Raw genomic sequence first — 24,389 nt, 5'->3', positions numbered from 1 at the left:
TACGTAATATTTTTCAATTATGAATCAGAAACAAAAGTAATTTTGTGTAATAATTTTTTTCCTATAATATCACAGAAAATTTATTAGTTATTTCTCAGTTAACACTTTTTATCATTGTATCCCAATAGAGAGTAGTCTGCTTTGCTGCTCAATATCCACCTTTATCAATTCCATATTTTATGCTAAAGGGCCTGTATATTGTTTAATACAAGTCTTTTCCTACTATGAATGATTTAATCACAATCATTAGTAATAACAATGTCCGATTCCAGGAACTTTATTACTTGTATAATATGTAAATAGTTAAATACATAACTTTTATATAGTTTAAGTGCAGGAACATGCATTTTTCGATTTGACACGAGTGTGGTATTCCACAATTTTCTGTATCTTTGTTACTCTTTTATAATAAATTTGTGAGTTAACATTTTACGAAGGAAAAAAGGCAAATTTCGGATTACATAGTTTACAATGGACAGAATTTTGTCGACATTTATGAGTGATATTTAATTCATCTACTGAAACTGAATTTTAAATCGATTATCAATTGCTAAATAGCACAACATTTTGCATTTTCAAACGTTACAAACTCTTCGGACAAACGGTAATTTTTCCCCGTTCGTTCCATTGGCAAAGTAGTTTCTTTATAACCTTACTTTTAGTTTCATTTCCTTTTCTTAAATCATGTTTTAAACCAATCTTTAAAGGATTTCTCGCCTAATATGTTAGAAATTTCCCGGTTTCGGAGCGTTTTCACCCGATTATATTTCGGCTTTCATTACAATCGTTCGTTTTATATCGAAACTTAACATCCGAAAGTGAATAATTTTCCTTTTGAAAATTCAGTTTATTGAAAAGGAAAAAGCGAAAGTAATTTGTCTGACTCAAACAGATATTTGAGACAAAGGAACGATTTTAATGTTATAAATTCGAGTAATTCGAATTTCTAACTATAAAACAGCGAACCAATACAAATAACTTACAATAAACTGCTGTTTGTCACTATTGCTGGAATTGTATTCAAAACAGGTAAGCTACATTAAACAATACCGAGAGAATAGAGAGGTTGCGGCCGACGTTTTCAACGCGAAAACGTCGGCTGAAACCTCTCTATTATTTCCCCTCTCGGACGTCCAGCAAAATTCAACCCCCTTCAAAATCTTTATCACTTTATGCATAATAAAATGTATAAATTGTGTAGAATTTAATGAATTAAAACGGACGTCCATTAAAGTTTAACCTCTTTCTCCCTTCCAGTGTGGACGTCATTTATGGGCAGCCCCTTACTGGTCTCCAGAGGATTCAGATCAGAACTTTAAAGCTGGCCATTCAACTTAAGTGATACGGTACTCTCCTTCCTAATACAAAATCACTGTTTTCAGTTAGAAACGAGTTGGTATTATCTTCTTGAAAACTAATTCATACACACAATATTCTATTTACTCCTTTGAGTACATAAATTACTTCTATATTATTTTGTTGATCTATGAATAAAATGTATGGTTTCATAACTAACTTTCATGATCATGTTTTATAATTTATCTTTGCAATAATTTTCATTAATTTTAATGAATAAAGTTCACATTATTCAATTAGTTAATCAATTTTTTTAGGTATAAACATGGTCTTATAAATTACATACTGTAGAAACAGTATTTAATGAGTAAATAAATATTGAATAATTAATATTAGGATAACACCACTGAATGCATAAGTTGTCATACACCATTTATTCATCTTTGCAACTTGACATGGAGTAAAAAATCAGGAATTAAATATTTTCATGCAGCTCTTTTACACACAAAACAAGTTCTCAGAGCATCATTTACAAGTTAATAGAACTTGCAAGCATACCCTTCAATCATATAGAGCAGGGATGGCCAACAAGTCGATCGCGATCGACCGGTCGATCACGAAGCCAATTTTGGTCGATCGCTCGCGATGTCTTGAATTAATGTGTTACACTTGTAACCGAACGTAACGCGCAAACGCAAATGTAGTGCTATTGCACCACCGCGTCCTCCCTCAGATGCGGTTTTGTCGGTCCATGTGCTATTCATTTGCATATAGTTGTAAAAGGGGAATAAGAAATGTAGACAAAGGATCGTAAAACAAAAAAAGTGGGAAGAGCGACAGAGAGTGTGGTCGGGACACGGTAGAAAGAGGAAGGGTGAAGTGAAGGTCCCCGAAAGTGACAACGTTGAGTTTCAATTTTTCTTCTGTTTACAATGTAAGTACCGTTTCTTCAGGTTTTAAATTAAATTGTGGCTTTTCTTACCTATCTAAACATAGTATGTATTTCACACCATCCCCTCACCACTTAGACTATCCCTACGACATCAAGTCGATCGCGACACATTTTTAAGATAAAAATAGATCTTACGTACACAAAAGTTGGCCACCCTGATATAGAGCACATCATGATGATAATTTCTAATCCATGTTTGCTAAAACATTCCTGTGTCAATGTGATAATCACATGCATACATACATCTGTAAGTGAAGATAGAGACATCTGCATAACCAAGAATTTGTTTCATTTGAAAAAAAAAAAAAATCACAAAAATATTTCATTGGGATTTTTGCATTGATGTCTAAAGCAATAAAGATAATCCATGGATATCCTGTATAACGTTAGCACATTCATTTTATTTTTTGTTTTTAAGTCTAACAACTAAAGTAATATTTATCATCAGATCTTTGTGTGTATTATGTTTAGGTTCTTCCTTGAGATAAATAATAGACAAAATGCAATTTAATAGAAACTGTGCACATCTTTTAATACATCGAAGTAACAAAAAACTCGAGTATAAAATTTATGTACATCGAGAAATATTGACATAATAAAAACTTACATCAAGATAATGTGTGTGCTTATTTAGCACTCTGTACATGTTGAAGATGATGCTTATAATTTACACAATAATTGTAAAAAATAGGATTTGTGCTCTTTATTTACAATGATAACAATTTGATGAATGTCGTTTATTTTTACAATCAAAATATGGATTCATTTGTGAAGAAGCTTACTTTGCTGCCATTTAACAACTTAATAAAATATGACGTAAGTAATTCTGTAAGTTGAAACTAATTTAAGTATGCCAACAACACTGTTTAATATCAAAATATACTATAATTTCATTTAAAATATCAATGTCAGCATTCTTTTTGCCTGTAAAATAAAATAATTCTGTTTTATGTAAGGTGTGTTGAATTCAATTGAAGGATTTATCCTCGTGACAATTTCATCATTGAATTTGTACCAGACAGTCTGTTTATTTCTGTCCCTGTCGCAAGAATATGCAACATAATGTCCCGATGATGATGTCTGATGGCCCAGATGAAGAATCACCATACAATTCATACTGAACTGTACTTACTGAAGTCTGCATACTTTTATTGGCTCCATTTCTTGATGCAGATTTCAATATTGGAACTTCAAAATTTGATATGGGTATATCTACAGACTGATGAGTTTTTAATGTAAGTTTTTTGTTTGAATCAAACTGAAACCTTAAAAGATGCATTACTAAACACTTTGGTGCCTTACACAAAAATGTCTGTTTTATCCACTTCTTGCTTTGAGTTTTCTGTGACATATCATGTCTGAAAGGAGAGCAATATTCATCATTGGGAGGTATTGGACTCTGCACAACACTACTGATTGGTGAAAGCAGTTGATACAAAGTACTTGAATTTGTATTTGTGCTGGTTTTTGGAGGAATATCTGTAAAAGAGATAGGAGTAGAAGTTTTTGTGGGCTGGTGACTTGGATAGGGAACATTTGGAATAATTCTTTCACCATCAATTTTAGCAGGACTATAAAATGACAACTTGGTATTCCGAATTGGTGTAAAACTATTTATTCTATTATATGGCATTCCACATGTGCACTGCATACTTCCATTCACGTCCATATCTTCGATTGAAAAGAATTTTTTAACCAAATCTGGAATTGTTGTTTCTTCACAATCAGATGAAAACACTAATGGAAGCATAGTAAAAATTTGAGTCTGAGCAGAAAGTTGATGACATCCAAGACACTGATGGACTTCGACAGTTTGGCTAGTAAACATAGAACTGACTGGTGATGCATTATGTTGTTCATATCCTTCCCATTCTTCATCAGCAAGTTGTAAAAGTCTTTTTACAGTATTGTCTGATAAATGGGTTAGAGAAAAATTTTTTAAGTCATGAGATTTCCAAACAGAATATCCACAACCAAATTCTAATAAGATGGGAAACCTTTTTAATTGAATTCTGGCACTGGTGTAGTTTTTATCTCGTCTTGTATTAAAGCATTCATGTAATTTATTAAGCAACCACATGATGAATTCTGCAGCATCCTGTTGGGCTGGGTTAGGTTGCATGTAGGAGACAAGATTAGGTTCCAAATGATTACAATAGAACCTAAACTCTTCTATCACTTTATCACTCACAGTCCAAGTGGAAAGCTGTAAAATTAATTCTCTGAATGCATGAAGAAATTGAGCTTCAACTTCAGATATATGTAACCTGACAAGTGCTTCTGCAGCTAAGCAAGTTTCTAATGATCCCACTATACCAGGTGTCCTCACAAAACACTGAAGCACTGCATTAAAATAACATGAATTCTGTCCCATGTTTTTTAGACCAGGTGGTAAATGCTCATTAGAATGAGTCTTTGGTACAAATAAATTATATACATATTTCCACAAATCCACAGAGATGTACAATGCCTTTGTGAAAAATAGAAGAACATATGATTTCAATATGTCTGATGATTTATAACTTGATGTAGAATAAGTCTTCGATTTGGAAACTTCATGCTGAGAATGGTCTAAACTGTTAGATGATGAAATTAAATAAGAACTGCTTCTTTGTGATAATTCACAATCAGGATGACACAACAACTGTTCTCTATTTGGAAATGTATTTGTGAAATACGCTGGCATTGAAGGAATACGATCTGCTGCTGGATTTGAATATACTTCCCATGGTTTGTTTCGCATGACATCTTTCCAAAATGACACTGTTGTACAAAACATGTTATAAAGATACATGATACATTCTATCATTTTAGTAAACAAAAATTCAATTAGTTTGCCAATCGTTGTCAATATAACCTCCAGAGTTGCTTCTCGGTTTCTTATGTTATCTCCAAATATCTTAAGAAATATTGACTGTATCATATTTCCAAGAGCAATACTTAACATGAACCACAATTTATAAATAACATTCCACATAATGTACATTGTCTGCACAATCAAGTACTTCAAATATTTCACAGTCTCCAACAGGCCAGACTGTAATGTTAAACCATGGCTAAATACAAATGTAACATAAGCAAGCATGATTAAAATTATGGGGCAGCTTCTCCTCCAAATCCAAATAATGATGCTTGCCACCAAAAGTAATTCAACTTCAGATGTCCAGATGTGTTGACATTCGTCTGGACTCCTACAAGAAAAAGAAATATTGCATAAATAAATACTAAATATCTAAATATGATAAATGGAAAATATTAAAATAATAAAACAGGAAGATAATGTATGTTTCCTCTCATGAGAAATTTTCTTATGTGAATTTCTATAAAATATATACTTAATAATTGCATAGAAAAAGTCTTGTAAATCAATACTTTTCTAAATGGTAATTTACACACATATTATTGGGATAAAAAATGTCACACTATTGTTGATCAAAACCTAAGATTATGCAATTTTAATAACTGTTTTCTACATTAATTTAGAACAATACACTTCGGTATGCAAGAATGATAATGTAATAATAGATGTGATGTAATTTCACTAAGTGGATGATACAATCTATTTTTATCTTTAGAGTTTTAATCTATAGATGAGTATAATTTTCTCTATTTTATATATTTATCATTATTTTATAAATATAAAATTGCTTCAAGAACAATTTCTTCTATTGATATGTTTCTCTAAAAGTAAAATGCTAACTTTTAAACATTTTCATCAGCTGTCCCAAAAGCAGATATCAGAATATCAGAAATCATCACATTAAAACTTAAAACACGTAATATAAATATTTTTCTTTTGAGCAAGTCTATAAATAGGTAACATTTCTTTTGGTTAATTCTTTAACCAAAACAATTAAAAAAAAGAAAATAATGAAGATTCTATGATCAAGCTACTATAAATGCATTTTATTTAATTAATTCTTTGTGTGTTTATTTTAACCAAAGCCTTACTATATTTTGCAAATTTCAAGGATTTTTCACTAGTTTGAATTAAACATGATTAATTCAAAAATTATGTTTATTTTAAAATGTCTAAAATATTATTCTGTAACAAACTAAATGATTAAATTATTTCATTCATCTCTCAATTTATTAAACAGAATAGATAAAAAAAACATTTTGTCATTTTGTTCTAGAAGAAAAACTTGCAATGACAATTTAATTGACCTATGAATGATACTAAATTAACTAAATATTGAAAAAAATTCATAATATTTGGTTAACAAATTCAAATATCACTTTTGACTATTTGATCATATAGGAGTGATGAAATGAAAAGTTTATTTGCAAGGAATAGATTTAGTGATGTCAGCAAGGCATTTTGAATGTTATCCCTCAAGATTTAAGCATGCTACACATTATGAGAAACAAGAATGGTCAGCTAACAATTTTGATTACCTAATATAAAGTGTTGATAAAAGCATAAATAATTGGCTATTTGATTATGCACTTATTAGCCAAACCATGAAACTGATCTTTCAGCATCCATCCCAAACTCTGTTGATCTGATCTAATATTTGCCAATAATTTAGAATATTCATACAGTTGAAAGTGCAAAGATTTCTTGAATGGCCAATAATATAATTTCAATACAATAATATTCAGAAAAAATTTGCTAAAACACTTTAAACCAGTGATGAGCAATATTGCATAGATGAACTTTTGTCGTCTTCTGGTTGAATGCACACATTTTTTCTTTTAGAGTTACAGGCTTTAAGCATGCTGAATATCAACTATTGCACAACTGGTAGCATATCAGGCATTAAAATAGTATATGCTAATGATATGCAAACTAGTAATATATCCTGTAAAGCTAGTAAGCTGTAAATTATTATTTATCCAAATATTAAATACTATATACTGATAATTATCAAAAATTCCTTGACAAAGATTTCAACAAAATTAGGACAAAAATTTAATCCAATGATAGTAGCTATTTAGCAAATTTGATACTGCAGATATCTATTTCCATTTGTTGAGAAATTAAAAATGTATAAAATTAATGAACTTTTAAAATCTATAAAACAAAAATAAAGCAGAGTTTAAAATTACAACTATCAATGAGTACACTGCAAGGTGTAGTGTTGAAATCTGAATGATGTAGTTTATGTAGACTCATAAGACCCCTCCATATGAAGTTAATCCTTATTTACAAACTTTAAAGTTTAAATTTTATGCAAAGTTTTCAAATGACAATATTTTACTTTTCTTTACCTTAAAATTCTCAACCTTTCAGACTGTCTGTTTTAACAGGAAAGAACATGGTTTAAATTATTCAGCAATTGTACAAATATAAATCATTGCTTTGGTGTGTGCTATTGACTTAGTTCAATTTATTCACTTGATTTGTGTTTTAAAACAAAATGTTGCAAAAACATATTTTAGTAGTTTCTACAAAATCTCAAATTATGCTTGGATATTATGGATGCTCAAATTATGGATAGTAAACTACCTTCCCACAATATTTTATGTGTTTTTGTAATATGCATCAAGTAAATTAAATTTACATGGTAGTGTATCACTTGTAGTATTGCCGCAGCTCGCTCTTCCCACCGTGTTGTTCACAGTGCAGGGGTCAGCATCTTCACCTATCGAGCAAAGGTATCCGGTTCAAACCTCGTTGATGCGGGTATTTTTTTGTGTGTACGTTCTCCCAGTCTGAGAACACATGGTAATTTGTTAGCATTTACATATTTCTGCCATGTCTCCATAGCATATAACCGCGAGCTCTCAGGTTGAGGGCAGTTCTTGTTCTCGTACTGCAAGCTGCAGTAGTTGTACGTTCTCTGAGTGAATAAATATCTCTTTGTGTTCCTAACGACTGGTTGCCATTTTTTTCTGCAACAATATATTAATTTTTAATATTTTGAAGAAAATATTGTTCAGATTGCATAAAAATGTAATAAAATGGTATATAGTATTATGTAAACTAGAAAAATTTTTAGAGAAAGATTAAAAAAGATTTATTTGATGTGGCTGATGCTAATGCCGGAAATACAAATCCAAGAAGATAAGGAATTTTTAACCTTACAAAGGAAAAATGATCATCCAGAATATATGTTGATATTTGTTACAAAAGTAACTGCTGTAGAGTTAAAAGGAAGTTTTCTTTCAATTAGATGCTTATGAAAAAAGAGAAGCTAATTGAAAAAAAAAAAGAAAAATACAGAGAACATTCAGAAATTTCAGAAACAGGTCATTTCTGTAAAATTCTAGTAGTACAATTGCAATCGTTTATATTACTTTCTCCAATTAAGTTTGTATGCTGCTTTTCTTGTATGTCTTTTAGATTTGAATCATAAATTTTATATTTAAGTAATTGATAATTTATCTTCTTCGTCAAATATTACTAATTCAGAAATTCAAAAAAGATCCACCCAAAAAAATTTTGTTAGCTCCTAGTACATCAAAATATTATATATAATAAATAAAGTTTTTATTTTCATTCTACTACAATTTTTTTTNACACACAAATAAAAAAAAATATTGGAGTAGCCCAAGATATAGCCAAAGATTGCAGCGCCACAGCAGTAGCGAAAATTGAAATTTGCCGACTGGAATTCTTTCGGATAACCGACTTTCGGATAAACGACGCTCTACTGTACTTTGAATAAATGAAAATTAAACATTTTTATTTACTGTACTGTATTTACTTTTCCAATATTATAATTTTTCTCAAATTACAATTATAGTTAATATTGTATTCAAAGATGTTTAAAATCCAGTCAATTTGTATATGTGCATGAATAATATAGCTATCTCTTAAATGTGAATTTACTATTTGGTCTGGCTTGTGTGTAAATAAAGCAGTTCCTAGTAATATATTTTTTGTTATGATGATTCCTTCAAAAATATATAACAGATTTTATTGTATACACATATTATATATAAACTATATTTCCAATTTTATTCCAACATTTTCTTACAAAAAAATAAAATAAAAAAATAAAGCCAAATTAATTAAGAGGTTGTGTGTAGGATTTGGCTCCTGTATTTTCAGGAAAAGCAAACTTAAAATTAACAAAAATATTTCCCCAGAAATGAGAAATTCTTGGGAATCCTGTTTACTTTAAATGCCATCATATATAATTAAGATGAAATAAAATAAATAAATTATAAATACAGTAAAACCTCGATTTAAGAGACTTTGATTTAGGACAATTATTCCTTGTCATGTGTGAAAATTAACAAACTGTTAATTTTAAAATGCTTTTTATATGTAATCTAATTAACAGGTTATTTTTTGTTTTCAAATCCTAGAGTCACTGCTTCACAACAGGACTATCTTGATGTATCATCCTAATATGAATAAATAGGAAAATTTTTTGTTTCTGTCAAATTTAATTTTTTTCTTCTTTTTAATAACATTTATTTATTTCTTTAGTTAAATACAATTAAAGTGTATTTTCCAAAAAAAATGTTTGTTTATTTACTTCAGTTCCTTTATTACAATCTTGGAATTGCAGTGAATATATAAGCAATAACACATAGAAAATGTTTGTGCAAAATTAAACTTCTTGTACATACTTAATTTTAATTACACAAACATATCTACATACACAAAAACAGATAAACTAACTCATTTGTCAATTTTTTAATACGTACATTCAGAAAACTTACTTTATTATGCAATGGATTTTTGGATTTAATTGCCATTGCCTGAATTAGTCTAATAAATCAAGATTTTACTGTAATTAAATTACATCAAACAACTCTAAATATGGTTGGGTCACAACACTTGAAAGTTGTAAAGTTAAAGAGCAATTTTGAAAATTTTTATATACTAAAATTAAATTGCTTTATGGTTGTTATTTTTTTTTTTTATAATGTTGAAGATGGAAGTACCCAACAAATGCACTAAATATTTTAAACTTTTATAAAGAAATAAAATGGAAAAATTTAGAAAATAGGAAATGTTGTCCCTAAGAGTACAGGATGCTCTGCAATTGGACTTTTGCATTTAACTTCATTTTATAAAGTTTTAATTTAAACACTATTAGAAATCAGTTTAATAGAGCTCAAAGATTAGGCATACATTATTAAATTTTTATTTTTTAAATTTATAAAAAGCGAATATATAATTCTGTTATTTAATAAAAAAAAAAAGAGTTAATATTACTGCATAATTTTCCAAATTATATATTTGCACAACTTGCAAATGAAAATATATTATAGCAAGAGTTTTTATGGTCTATACACTAATAAACAATCAGAAATGTGTTTATTCCTAGGAACCAATATACAGATTCCTAATTTCCCTAGAATGAAAAAATTTCAGGAAATGGGAAAGCCCTAGTAATAACATGTAAGTGACCTGCTTCTATGTTGAAATAATTAGTTTCATCAATTTCTACTAGTGATGTAACGAATATTCGGTTACTATTCAGTATTCGGCCTATTTTTTGCTATTCGGCCAAATACCGAATATTTAATCACTATTCGGCCGAATACCGAATACCTAAAAACAGGAGTAAAAAATAACAAAAACACAGCAAATTAATCATTTGGTACTTAGATTTAATGCTATTGGGTTAGTGCTGTTTGTTTATATTTATTTATAACTTATAACATGCACAAAATAAAAAAGAAAATAATATTAGTCACATGTATTCACAATTTATAATTACAAAGATCAGCACATGTACACACCTATTCATTCGAAAATCGTCGCCATCTGAGGATCTGACCCTACCTATCCTCCTTTTTAAGTTCTCGTCTTTGCTCTTCCCTCTATCGCTCTAGTCCACATATGCCTATGCATACATCATAATACGCGTTCACAATACTTTCGATTCGTCACTTTTCCGTCGTAGATTTCCCATTTTACAATTACGTGACTCATAGCCTGGTGATAACAAAGAAAACAGACAGATAGGACATCAGTATAAGTCACAGTTATGATTTCACAGATTCAAGACAGCATGGTAGCCCAAATGGCCTCAAGCTTTCGCCCGTGCATGCTAAGTGACTTTCATTACAATCATTTAGCTTTCCAAAGTCTATTGACGGCTGCAAATTTCATGCCTATAAGCTGCCTCGACTTGTTCGATTATGTTATCAACTCAATTTCATATTTATTTTCACATTTTCACTTTGCGGTCCTTCTCTGTTCTTTTCCTGTTATTTACACATGTAGGTCATTTCATTGTTATCCACATTTGATATCATCATTTATCATTTATCACATAATGCCATGACGCTCTTGTATGTCCGCTACAACTGTCAAGAATTAACGTGATTGGCGAAGCGTAGTGATAGCGGGCAAATAGAGAGCAGGGTCCTTGCCATAATATGGTTTGGGCGCCAATTTTCATACGTGCATTAATCAAGCAGAATAGTTTGGCCGAATATATTATTCGTTGCAACACTAATTTCTACATATTTAGCAATGTATTCAGATAGTAACGCACTTAGAGTAGAATAATTCTAATCAAAATATCCCTTCCTTTCCAATAAATATTTTTTGTTTCGTTCTAAATTAATTTCACATCATTAGTCTAGACCAGAGTTCTCAGAAAATATTTTCCTTTGGCTACACATACAGCTATGGAAAATGGCTAATGGATGACCCATAAAAAAAAACATTATAAAGATCTAATGCAAGTGTTCACATTTATTTGTGTTAGGATTTTATTATCCTAGATGAACTATTGTTGAAAACTGTCCAAAATAGCAGATAGTGAGGGAAAGTTATAAAATAATCTCCACAAATTGGAGAATTATGAAGAATTGACCTGATAACAAAATTTTTTTAGTACTGTAGCTACATTTGAGAATCCCTATTCTAGACTGATTTGCTAATTATAGGAATTCCCTGTTACTGCAAACTGGAAGGGGACAAGAAAATCTGAGTTTGCATTAAAGGGGTATCGCATTTAAAACTTCTTTCCTTTTCATTGTAGATCTGAAACATGAAATTAAAATATATTCATATTAAATTATTAAAAATAACAAAACTTAAGGGCATTTTTGCTCATTGGCTTTTTGTTTGAATATCTGAGAATTAATTAATCTGATCATAGTCCAAGCCAACAATCAAAACTGCACATTATAGTATTCTGGTTCTGTTGGGCCTACAGTTTTGTAAAGAAATTATCAATGGTAGTCTGTTCCTTCCCACAATTATAGCTACCACTTACATAATTACAAATAAAATGAGCAATTATTTACTGTGACATCATCAAAATGCAGGGCTGCAATTTTTAATCATATTTTTAATTTATTTAATTTAAAATATATGCTTTTCCTTTCAAATTAGTACTGAAGTGTCATTCCCCTGTACATCATACTTTTCCTTTAACAATAAAGTTATGCCAATCATCTAACACCTTTCAGGGGAAATTTTTTAATTTATTTAATTTAAAATATATGCTTTTCCTTTCAAATTAGTACTGAAGTGTCTTGCCCCTGTACATCATACTTTTCCTTTAACAATAAAGTTATGCCAATCATCTAACACCTTTCAGGGGAAATTTTTGAATTGAAATAACATGACTTATGGTTTGCATTGGAAGTTTATACAAGAGGCCCTGATTAACAATCAGGGCCTCTTGCACCTAAGGTTTCCATATCTGGTCTTATCTTTCATCTATCTAATTCTGTTCTGAAGATTAAGGAAAGACAGACAGATGAAAGACAGTGGGAATTTAAAGGTCTACAATCTTTTCAAATTAAAGAGCCCAATCAAAAGAATTAGCAAGATTATAAATCCATGAAAAAATGGCACTAAGCATCACAAATGCTGCCATGACTTAGGAGTGTGAAGGGAAACCCACCATTTCTTCTTCCTTTTCTCCTTCATTGGAATCTTCTTCGATGATCAATACAAAACTTTCCTCACTTATTTCTAGCCATTTATACATAAGTATAAACGTTTTCGGCCTTCTTCAGGTACACTGTGGTCTGTTAGAGAGTTGCATCAGTTAGTAGAAGTTTAAATAGTGTCAATGTTTACATAGATTATTATTCCTATGAACTACCGCATCAAGCTTAGAACAGTTGAAACAATTGAAATATTTAAGCAATCCCTCAAAGATGGTTGTATCAACAGCAGAGATGCAGACCTCCGCATAACAATCACTCTTCGACAACCCCTTAAACTAAATAGACCAACCCACCCTCACCACATGCAACCGTTAGTGCTATTTTACTTGTCGTGTTTATTTTCCAATTCTGCTTTCCAAATGTAGCACCTTTCCCATCTATGGTCGTTCGCACGCCTTTTCTTACTATATCGTTAGCTAGTTACGGTGTCAACTATCACGTCAACCCCTATTGTGATAGTGCATCTTCTTTACGTAGCGCGCTTATTTTACAATTTTATTCCCCAACTTTAGCGATTATCCCATCATGAACTATCTGCACACCTCCCTTTTTTACTAAAAGAAAGAATTTTTTGCCCTCGGTATTGTCTGTACCTATCAACGATGACGTCACTAGTAAGACGATACCTATGTAAACATTGACACTGTTTAAACTTCTACAAACCAACGCGACGCTCTAACAGACCACAGTGTACCTGAAGAAGGCCTATTAAGAAGGCCGAAAACATTCGTACTCATGTATAAATGGCTAGAAATAAGTGAGGAAGGTTTTGTATTGATCATCTTAAAATAGTTCTAGCTACAAATTCATAGAAGAGGAATCTTCTTCCCCAAGTTCATCACAAGTTCCACTAGCTCCATCCTCCACAGAAGTATCATCACTTCATTCATCACTTGTCACATCAGAGTCATCTATACAAACATAATTGGAGAATTGTTTGATGGTGTGTTTGCTAGAGTAGAGTTCTTCCCATTCTTGGAATGTTTCTTCAATATGTTCAACACTCATTTTCTCTTCAGTATTACTTTTTTCTTCCACTTTGATGAGGCCACATTTTATAAAGCACTTCATTATCACTTGGGGTGCTATTGAATCCCAAGCCACTTGCAATGCTCCTTATGCAATCCATGATGGTCCACTTCTTTCTCCAGGATAAAGTTTGAATCTTTTCTATACATCCAATAAAGATAAGCTTCAAAAAGCAGAGTGAAGTGATTTTAGCAATTTTTTTTTGCAATAGAATTAAAATAAACTTTTTTTTAAACTATCAAAATGACAATACAGGCATTAAAAGGCTTGGCACCAAACTATTGTTACAGAAAGTTAAAGAGCTGAAGATTTTGGATGGTGTTTTTATTCTTTTCTTTTGCACTATGAGTTACCAGGGATTTCACATTAACAGGAGGTATCTCAATCACATAAGGCAGAATCAGTTCTTTGTCACCTGGATTTGTTCAAACTCCACTAATGGGGAATCTGCACTAACAAGGTATGCATTAGCAGGAGATTTCTGTACTAATGAAGTCACCATCATTCATATTTAGTAAAAGGGACAGATTACCCACTAAAATTTAACAAAATCATGAAGTGAAAAAAATATTTACTGTTTGCACTTGTTGTCAACTTATATCACTTTTATAGATTGGCAAGTTTATTAATAGTGTTGATTCTTCAATTTCACAGACCATATACAAGAAATTTTGGAAACAACAAACTAAATCTGCTTTACTAAGTCATGTCAGAATGAAAACAGAATTTGAGAATATCAGACTGCAATCATTAGGTTGAGAAATGTCTTCTAGTCAGCTTGTTGGACAACTTTTGTTTGTATTCTTTCTGTTTAGAAATATGATGTTTGTTTTCCTAACATTTATCATAATATAAGCTTTCTTTCTCATCTTATTTCTTACAAAGTTCATTTTTATAGTTGATCATATCTTCAGATATAACAGACAATCCATATTATTGACTCTCTTTCCTCCTAATATATTATAACAGAATAGTAATAACAAATTAAGTATTTTGATATAATGCAATGGTTCCCAATTAGTGGTACGCGTACCCCTGGATGTACGTGAAATTGCATGAAGGGATATGCACGGCAATCTAAACTTGGCCGATTTAAAATTTAAATGCATGAGATGAAGCAATCAAAAAAATAATGGGTGGACCATCAAAAATTCGGCAATTTACAACATGATGTCATATGCACAAATTCGTTTATTTATAACTAAAAATATTCTCGAAATTTCATCAAAAAAATGCATTTGTGACAATACCTAAATAAAGTTCTTATGCAAGAAACAAATTTTTTTTTTAATTGTACAATTATCATTATTATCATGTCAGCGAAGCGGCTATAAAATATTTACTACCATTTTGCACAACATACCTCTACGAGAGCGGATTTTCGGCCACAACAAACATGAAAACTAAATATTGTCACCAACTTCAACTCGAAGATGACTTGAGACTGAAGCTGACCAAAAAGCAACCAGATTTTACAAAGTTGTGCAAAGAAAATCGTGCACATTTGTCACATTAAAATTAAATAACCATATTTTATTTTCATTATTATTAGAATAGTATTTTAAAGGTAATAAATGTAAAAAAAACTTATTCTATTTATCACTTGCTGTCTACCCATAGCTTCGCCTGCATTATATCGAATTTTCTTGTGAGAGTAAGATATTTTCTTGCAGTAAAATGTAGGCTATGTCCATCTCCAACATGTAAGCTATCTCTGTGCCAAATTTTATTAAAACCTGTTCAGCGGTTTAGACGTGAAAAGGTAACAGACAGACAGAATTACCTTCGAATTTATAATATTAGTATGGATTAATATGAATTTCTGCTATAAGGGGTACACGAGTTTGAGCTCGTTCTTGAAGTGGTATGCAGAAAAAACTAATTGGAAACCACTGATATAATGGCAAATAAATTAGAATATGCCATTCTAGAAACACTGATAAATTACTCGTGTCATCTTATTACACACGATAACATTAAATTAACATATTGTTAATATTGCTTCAACACTTATCAATTAAAATTAATCATTATTATATTGAACAAAGACATGTAACAAATTTAAATTTTTAATGAGAAAGTATTGATCAAACTTAAAAATTGTTAATAAACCTCTAATTAGTTTAATTTATAAGGTAGAAAAAAAAAGAAACTATTAAAATTCATATTTTTTTAATACAAATTTTATACTTTATTTTAAAAACAACTGATGCTAGAGCATGGATGAATCATGAGAGTTCTTTCATCCATTGTATAAATGATGAACAGTTTAAACCAATAAACGAATGTGGATGCATCATGTGACAGAAACGAACCAATAAAAGGCGATTTCGTAAACTAATTGATGTGGGAGTCGTAGAGAACTCATTCAGTACTTTCAAATTATCATTTGCAAATGCATTTAAGCCAATCGAGCCGTATGCGTATTATTTAAGTATTAAAATCAATTATTATTATTTTATAAATGCTAGAATAAAATAATTTTATCATTTTTATTATTTCAAATAATTTACCTGGCATTCCTCAATGCATCTTTTGTCCAATAATCAACGGGTAAGAAGATAACGTATTGAATTAATAATTCAAAAAATATATGGTAAAGTATTGATAAAACCATTTCTAAGAGCAAATAATATATTTATGGCCGACTTTACTTGCGATTGAATTGGATTATATAATAAAAGATCCAAGTGTTGCTAAAATGCGCACAATCTTTCCAGTCGCCATTTTATCCGAATTGTAGTTGATGCGCATGCTCCGAGACGCCATATCCATTGTCGGATGGCGTCGAATTTTCTGGTTTTTGGCGATTATTTTAAAATATTTGTTAGAAATGAAATTAAAATTTAAGTTATTTATAGTAATATTATTTAAATTATAAACATTATAAATGAGACCGTTATATTAATATTTATTTATACAGTATTAATATAACTCTTAGCTTCATGAATGTTTCGGAAATTGAATGTTCTATTAATTAAGACGGTCGGATGGCTGAACCGTTAAGGTAGCAGCCTACCGGTTTGAGGACCCGAAATCGGGTCGGAAAACCTAAGAATTTTTCGGAATGCATCGTCCGTATATGTCAGGCCCCGTTCCTCAGCACCCAGCAGCTCCATTGTGGGCCTAGCCGAACCTGTAATAGGCCTTCTAAAAAGGCCCTTTTAATTCCTACAAGGGTTTAGAAAACCTTGTTAATTAATTAATTAGAAATAAGATACAAATTTAAATATAATTTTTATATAATTGATGTTTTTGTATTTCATTTCGGAAATAACTCGAATCTCTAATGGTATTAAGGATGAAAACAGACAAAAGAGTTACAAACCGAGAAGGAGGAGAAGGAATTTAATGGAACTTTATTAGTATAAGCGTAATGACTATCATAGCAACGAAAGAATTTCTAACACAACGATACGACTTAAAGTAACTTTTAGTACGTTGTAAATGCCGGCCTGTTGGCCGAAGCAGCTACAACGTATTAGCGATAATTAACAATATAACCACGGTTGATATTAAGCTTCTTTCTCTCCAAATAACAATTGCGTTGATATTTTAACGAGTGATACAATATCACGTCGTGGATAACAAACACGCCACTGACCTTCTTTCGCTCCTGTTTTCTCAGCCTACGTGACCGAGCTACTGTATTTTTCGTCCCATATGAGTAGTAGTTCCACATTCAATTAGTTATAATTCGCTCATTATGGCCCATAAAATGAAAATGTTCGGATGACTGCATTATCAAATACTACCTTTGTGTCAAAATTCAAGGAGTACTAACTCCTTGTCAGCTGGAATTTCCAGAAATGTCTCTGTTACGTTATCATTCTTCCCCGGCCTTCCCTGTCTTCAGATTTGTGATCTGTCGAGCATTCTGGAACCAAATGTAGGACTGTAGGATTAATGGGTAAGAAAGGCAATACAATACAAGAGCGATCTGCGTAGAGGAATGCCTCTCGAGTGGAGCTTGTACAAGAAACTCGACTAATTAAGGTGTTAAACACGTGAAGAAAACCAGAAAACTTTACTTGGCCAGCTCATTGATGAAGCGCGAACCCTCAACCAACTACTATGTGGAGAGTGTTTCATTTCTCATCACCCAGCCTTATGGGTCTGGGTCAAACATACAATAGGCCTTTTTTCACCATATGCTATCCTAAGATCCTAAGATAGATTTACCTATAGATGTTGCAACTGTAGTTTCAGACCACTCACACTGGTAAATGATCAAGTGGATAAATCCACTGAACACTGGAAGTTAGTCGTGGGTTCGCGCCTCACCAGCGGGCTGGCCATAGGAGTTTTCTGGAATTTCTTCACTTGTTTAATACTTAAGTAAGGGCCAGTTTCTCATAGAAAGTCCTCCTGGGAGGCATTGCCACATGTCGCGTTGCCATATACAACCAATCCAATCGAGTGAATAAAACCACTGTACATTGATTGTTGGTGGCGGGTTTTCGCTTCACCAATGGGCTGGCTACGTGAAGTTTTTCTGGTTTTCTTCACATGTCTAACATCTTAATAGTAGCCAGTTTTCCATAGAAGTCCTCTCGAAAGGCATTCCCCCTACGCATATCGCCCTTGTATTGTATTGCTTTTCTTATCCATTAATTCTACAATCCTACATTTTGTTCCAGAATTGTTTGACAGATGACAAATCTGAAGATTGGGCAAGCCGAGGAAGTGTGGCAACGTAACGGCATTTCTGGAAATTCCAGGTGACAAGGAGTTACTACTCCTTGAGTTTTTGCACAAAGGTAGTGTTTGATAATGCAGTCATCCGAACATTTTCATTCTATGGGCCATAATGAGCGAGTTATGACTAATTGAACCTGGAGTTACTTCTCATGTGGGATAAATAATACAGGAGCGACAAGAGAAGGCCTATAGCGTGATATTATATCACTCATTAAAATATCAACACAATTGTTATTTGGAGAGAGAGAAGTTTAATACCAATGGTGATTAAATTTTTAATTATCGCTAATAATATTCATATTAGTTACATTATATTAATTATATTAATATCCTTAAAAACACTTAAATCAGTATTTTAATAAAACTTATAAACAGTTAATTAATGTTTTAATAAAAATTGAAAAATGAAATGTAATAAGTAAATCAAAAATGTCATTTCATGCAGTGAGATTATTATATTCATTACCCCAATTAGGGTAGCATTTAGTAGTTTTCAATAGTAATTATTTTTGGCGATTGCATTAATTTGACGATTGATAAGTCTAGTGAAAAAGAAAAGCCGTCTTAGCGCTCGTATATTTGTTTTATTATTTATGTATCAATATTTGAGTACTGTATTTAATACGGTGCATAATAGTCCTGTACAACTAACTCATAATCCAAATCATTTTCTTTTTATATAGGACATAAGGCAGCAAATAAATTTTATATCAAATTGTTTTTTATTGATTCATTTTTAATGTTTTATGTTTTTTCTACTTTTTAGCGCGTTTTAACTTTCATGTTTTATAGTTTAATCCCTTTTAGTGCTTAAAACTCCTTTGTTTTAAATACTTTGTTATTCTAGCAGTCACTTTTAAATAACATTTCTGTTTTAATAATAATGTAATGTCTGAAGCGGGACAAATAGTCAGAAATGCAGTTTTGTTGTACAAAATAAAGTCTATTTTATTCATCAAATAGTGTTCCTGTGTGATAAGTTCTACCTAGCAATTTTGTGCTTACTCCTAAAGAACAAAAGAAAGAAGAAGCAATCAAGTATTAAATTCCAAATCATTGGACGATCCATTCCGATTTCTGAATGTACGAGAATACTGTCAATAATGAAACATTGCAAATAAATTTGAAAATTAGCTAAGATTCGTAAAATACGAATGGGATTTATAACGTTAATCACTCAAAGCAAATCAAGCATTATAATATCTTGTTTTTCGAAGAAAAGACGAGCAACTGAAACCGCAACTAAAAATTTTTGAATGATCAATTGCCTCAGGAGGTCAGTTACTCGTGGTCACAACTTATTTCATTAAGTTTTATGGTGTCTAATCCCTAAATACGGACCAGTTTCCCTTCCAAGTCCTCCCAGAATGTATCGCTCTTGTGTTCGTTGCCTTATACCATCAAACCAAATCTATTTCTCTTCATAACCTGATTTTTTTTTGTGCAAATTATTTTTCAAAGAATAAAGAATATAAAAACTAAAACATCTTTATTAATTAAATAAATTTTAAAATCGTGTGCCTTTTTATATTTTAAATTTAGGTGTCTAACGATATCTTTATTTAAAGTAGAAAATTATTTTATCTCCGTAAAAATTTAATTTTTTAAATATTTATTTGTAGGAATAACTTTAAATTTTTAAATACATTTTTCAGGTACACAATTTCATTCCTTTACTGCATACAGTATGTTTATTTGTAATTAAATGAGGAAAACGTAAAGTTACTTTTATAAGTTCATTATACATGTTATATTGTAGTATGATATTGTTGTATGAAACAAAAAATAATTGCAAAATATTGCATTTTGTGTATGTAATAACAAAGTATTTATTTATTTATTGCTTAATCGTAATCTCTGGGTCATATAGTGTGAAAAAGTGGCGATCTTAATAGCAGATTCGGCCAAGTCCGCAACGACAATGGTTGTGGACAATGGTGGTGAGGATGTGGTCCAATATATCCGGACACACACACTTACTCAAGTACTTAAGTAAAATTTCTGGGAGTTTTTGACTATAATTCGAATCCAAGCTTCCAGAACAACGGATTGTCTTCTCATCCATCCAGCCTCCATAAAAAAAAAAAAATACGTACTAATAGAAGGAAAACAACGAAGTCCAGATGAGTGCGCCATGAATCTAGGCTTTTCTAGTGAAAGAACCGCCATCCTGGACAACATACTGTATATTTTATTAAATTTGTGTGCATACATTTAACTTGGTAAACTTTTATCCATACGACTTTTCGATCATGAGAATAGTCTTTCATAAATATATTATCTTACAGTCATGGACGTTATCAGAGGAGACAACGGATCACTTACCCCTTAGAATCGAGTAAAAATTCCACAACTTATAATAGTATAAGTGATTGAGATATGCAACCTTACACCCTCGACCACGAGACATTTTAATTCACTACAGTATTCTATAACCTTCTTGTGGAAGCCCCCAAAATTAAGTAATCATCAATAAATAAGAAGTTATTGATGCAATTATTTGTCTGCAAGCTTTGCCCACCCTGGAAAATTTTCTAGAGTACTATTAGAATTATCATATGTGATGTAAAATCTTTACCAGATGTGAAAGCAAAGATATTCTAAATGAAGAATATAGAGAGGTTGCGGCCGTCGTATTCAGCCAAAAACGTGAACGGCGAACGGTCGAGCGCCGCCATCTCGCAATTCTAGACGGTCGATAATGTCGGTCGCTACGTGTAGCAAGCCTAGTAGATGATCGGCTTAAACTTCTTCATTTTTTTTGTGTTTAGGGTTAAAATTATGACCTATTTTATTAAAATAATTATTATTTAAGCATTTACGAATAATACTGTAAAGAAACAGACGATNGCAAGCCTAGTAGATGATCGGCTTAAACTTCTTCATTTTTTTTGTGTTTAGGGTTAAAATTATGACCTATTTTATTAAAATAATTATTATTTAAGCATTTACGAATAATACTGTAAAGAAACAGACGATGTTTAATCCAGAAATTATTTAATTATTCAATTTTTTAGCAAGTGATGCGAAGTGCCTATAGAATTTACATATATTTGCCTTCATAATAGCTTATCTTAAGGTAGGTTTGTTCTTCCACGGCATCTTCTACCATCAACATGTAATACGTTTGTAAATTTTCTAAAAATTAATTTTCCGAGCTACTTTCGAATTTACATAAGCCACTACTTCCCTTCACAAAGGTATGAGGTAATCCTATCGTACGGTAGGAGACACAACGCTAATTAAAAACAATTATTTAGTGTTATTAAACATCCTATAAATACTTTAAAATAGTTTAATTTGTTTATTTATTTTTGCTGGTAACCCTCGATGTTAAATGTATCGGCTATTTTTTCAACAAATTTCCTGTGAGTCAATACACGACGTTCACTGAGTCATGTGATGTTGTGAACGTGCGTCGCAACGATTTTTTCTTGGAGTTAAAACGTAAGCCGTGTACAAGTAACATTTGAACTTGCGCCGCAACCTCTATTGTTTTAAGTACGGTAACATATTTGTTATATTGTGTCATTCCGTCATAATTCGATATGAAAGATCGCGTGACTGGATTCTAGTGGATTTTTATTATTATCTATCTTAACGTTAAAGTTATTTTAAAGATAAGATACAGTATTTTTAAAAAGGCCTTCAGTTTACAATTAAAATATCCATGAAATGGAATAAGTTGATCAGCGACCTAAACACAATGGAGATTCTAATAGGACAAAGAGCAAAAGATAAATGAAGTATTGTTTATTTTGGAATTTTCAAAGCAATATAGCTATTATTAACACCCTCTGACATAATCTATGGATTTTTAGTAATTTGCTTTAGAATAATATCGAATTTTAACAAATATTTTCAAAAATTTTTCTGCATAGAACAGATAGGAAAAAATAAATTTGTACATTCATTTTTCTATTCATTTTGATGACTATATTTTGTCATCATTGATTCTCGATAAAGCTGAATGGATTGGATTGATGGAAGAAAGTAACACAATATTTGGGCGATCTGCCAACAGAGTTTGTCTTCAAGGAGGACTTTCTATGCGAAATTGGCCCATATTTAGGTGTTAGACACGTGAAGAAAACCAGGAAAACTCCGTACTGCTGGCATGTTGGTGAGGCGCTAATCCGCGACCAGTGTACCAATGTACCAATGGTCGAGGAGTCAAGATAATCGTGTGTGGGCGTGATTTAGGCACTGAGACAGGCTTGCCATATACGCTTTGATCCCGTTTAATAAAATAAAAGTATTCTTTGAAAATTTTGCTAGAGTTGTCTTTTCTTTTTTGATTGGTCTGTTCGGAGAAGAGAGTCCAGAAAAGTCCGAATGTCGGGTTGAATGTATTCACTTGGTCCCTCGCTGATTGTCCTCTAAAGGATCGATGGCTCCGGTGCTTGTAGAAAGTTCAGATTCGAACAGGTACGTGATGTCAAATGCTGCATTCTGTCGCTGCTGGACGTTGGATCGCTTTCAAATTCTCCCTCTAATTTCATCTTTTTGTTTTCCTTTTTGACAGAAAGAAAGTTTATTCTTTTTGCGAGACTAACTTCTGCGTCGGATTTCGAATTGTGTCCGGGAACCTTCTATATCCGTTTGACCACTGGTGCGCATCAAGCTGAATACAATAAAATTAAATTAAAATTAATTCTTTTTGAAACTTATTGTGCAGTCAAACTTGTTTAATATCACATTTGCGAGACTGTCAGGATATACTGTAGTGTCAAACGGAGTTGATATTAACAGGAGTCCAATAGAAAAGCTTGAGATTTCATGAAAAGGCTTTAACTGCACCATTACATGTAGGCCTTCTATGTATGTCCTACATTTGCACATTAACAAACACTTAAGGGCATTCTAAAGCAGAAAATTTATTATATGTACTGTAATTATAAAATCAAATAGAGTAAAAAAAAAAACTGCATATATTCGCTAACAATCTGAGGTGGCTAATGACGAGTGAGCTTTTTCAATTCTAGCTTGGATTTTAACAAGTTTCGATATAGTTAATCGGGGTCTTCTGTTCCTAAGCTTTTCATATCTGGTCTCGGTCTCGGTCTCGACTTTCATCTATCTAACTCCATTCTCTAGCTTAAGGAAGGACAGACAGATAAATGCCAATGGGAATTTATAGGTCTACAATTGTAGCCCCATATTTAAAACCATCGTGCATGTAAATGTCTTGATATTAATTGATTTGGGCTAAAAGGAAGAGTGACATTAACCGTCTATCATTTATGGGGATTGGCCAGAAATAAAAGTTTTTATGACAATAACTGGCATGTGACATTGTGTTTAACTATATTTGAAATTTACATGTATTATCTGTAACAATTCATTCTATTACTACAATTATGTATCATATATCCTAGATAGATTTGAACCTATTTTTTAAAAACTTTTTTTGTTCCGTGGGTATTAAAAGAGTCTTTTCAGGAAGGCCATTATGGATCGGCCAGGCCAACAATGGGTGGTGAGGGACCACTCCCGAAATATTCCTGGGGATTAAGATTTTTATCCGGATTCGATTCTTGGTCCCCACTACGGCAAGCCTCCATTTAACCGCACGGCCATCCGCACT

At 31.7% G+C, this 24,389-nt stretch overlaps 1 pseudogene; it reads right to left on the bottom strand.

The window, feature by feature from the left end:
- Nucleotides 1-2,722: 2,722 nt before the first annotated feature.
- LOC111635066 lies at nucleotides 2,723-16,911 on the bottom strand (annotated as a pseudogene).
- Between the last annotated feature and the right edge of the window lie 7,478 nt (nucleotides 16,912-24,389).

The sequence above is a fragment of the Centruroides sculpturatus genome, unplaced genomic scaffold, assembly GCF_000671375.1.
Source record: "Centruroides sculpturatus isolate CEXI.00-Female unplaced genomic scaffold, Cexi_2.0 scaffold720, whole genome shotgun sequence".
Taxonomy (NCBI): Eukaryota; Metazoa; Arthropoda; class Arachnida; order Scorpiones; family Buthidae; genus Centruroides; species Centruroides sculpturatus.
Note: the sequence above shows the minus strand (reverse complement) of the source record. Positions and strands in the feature narration are given on the sequence as shown.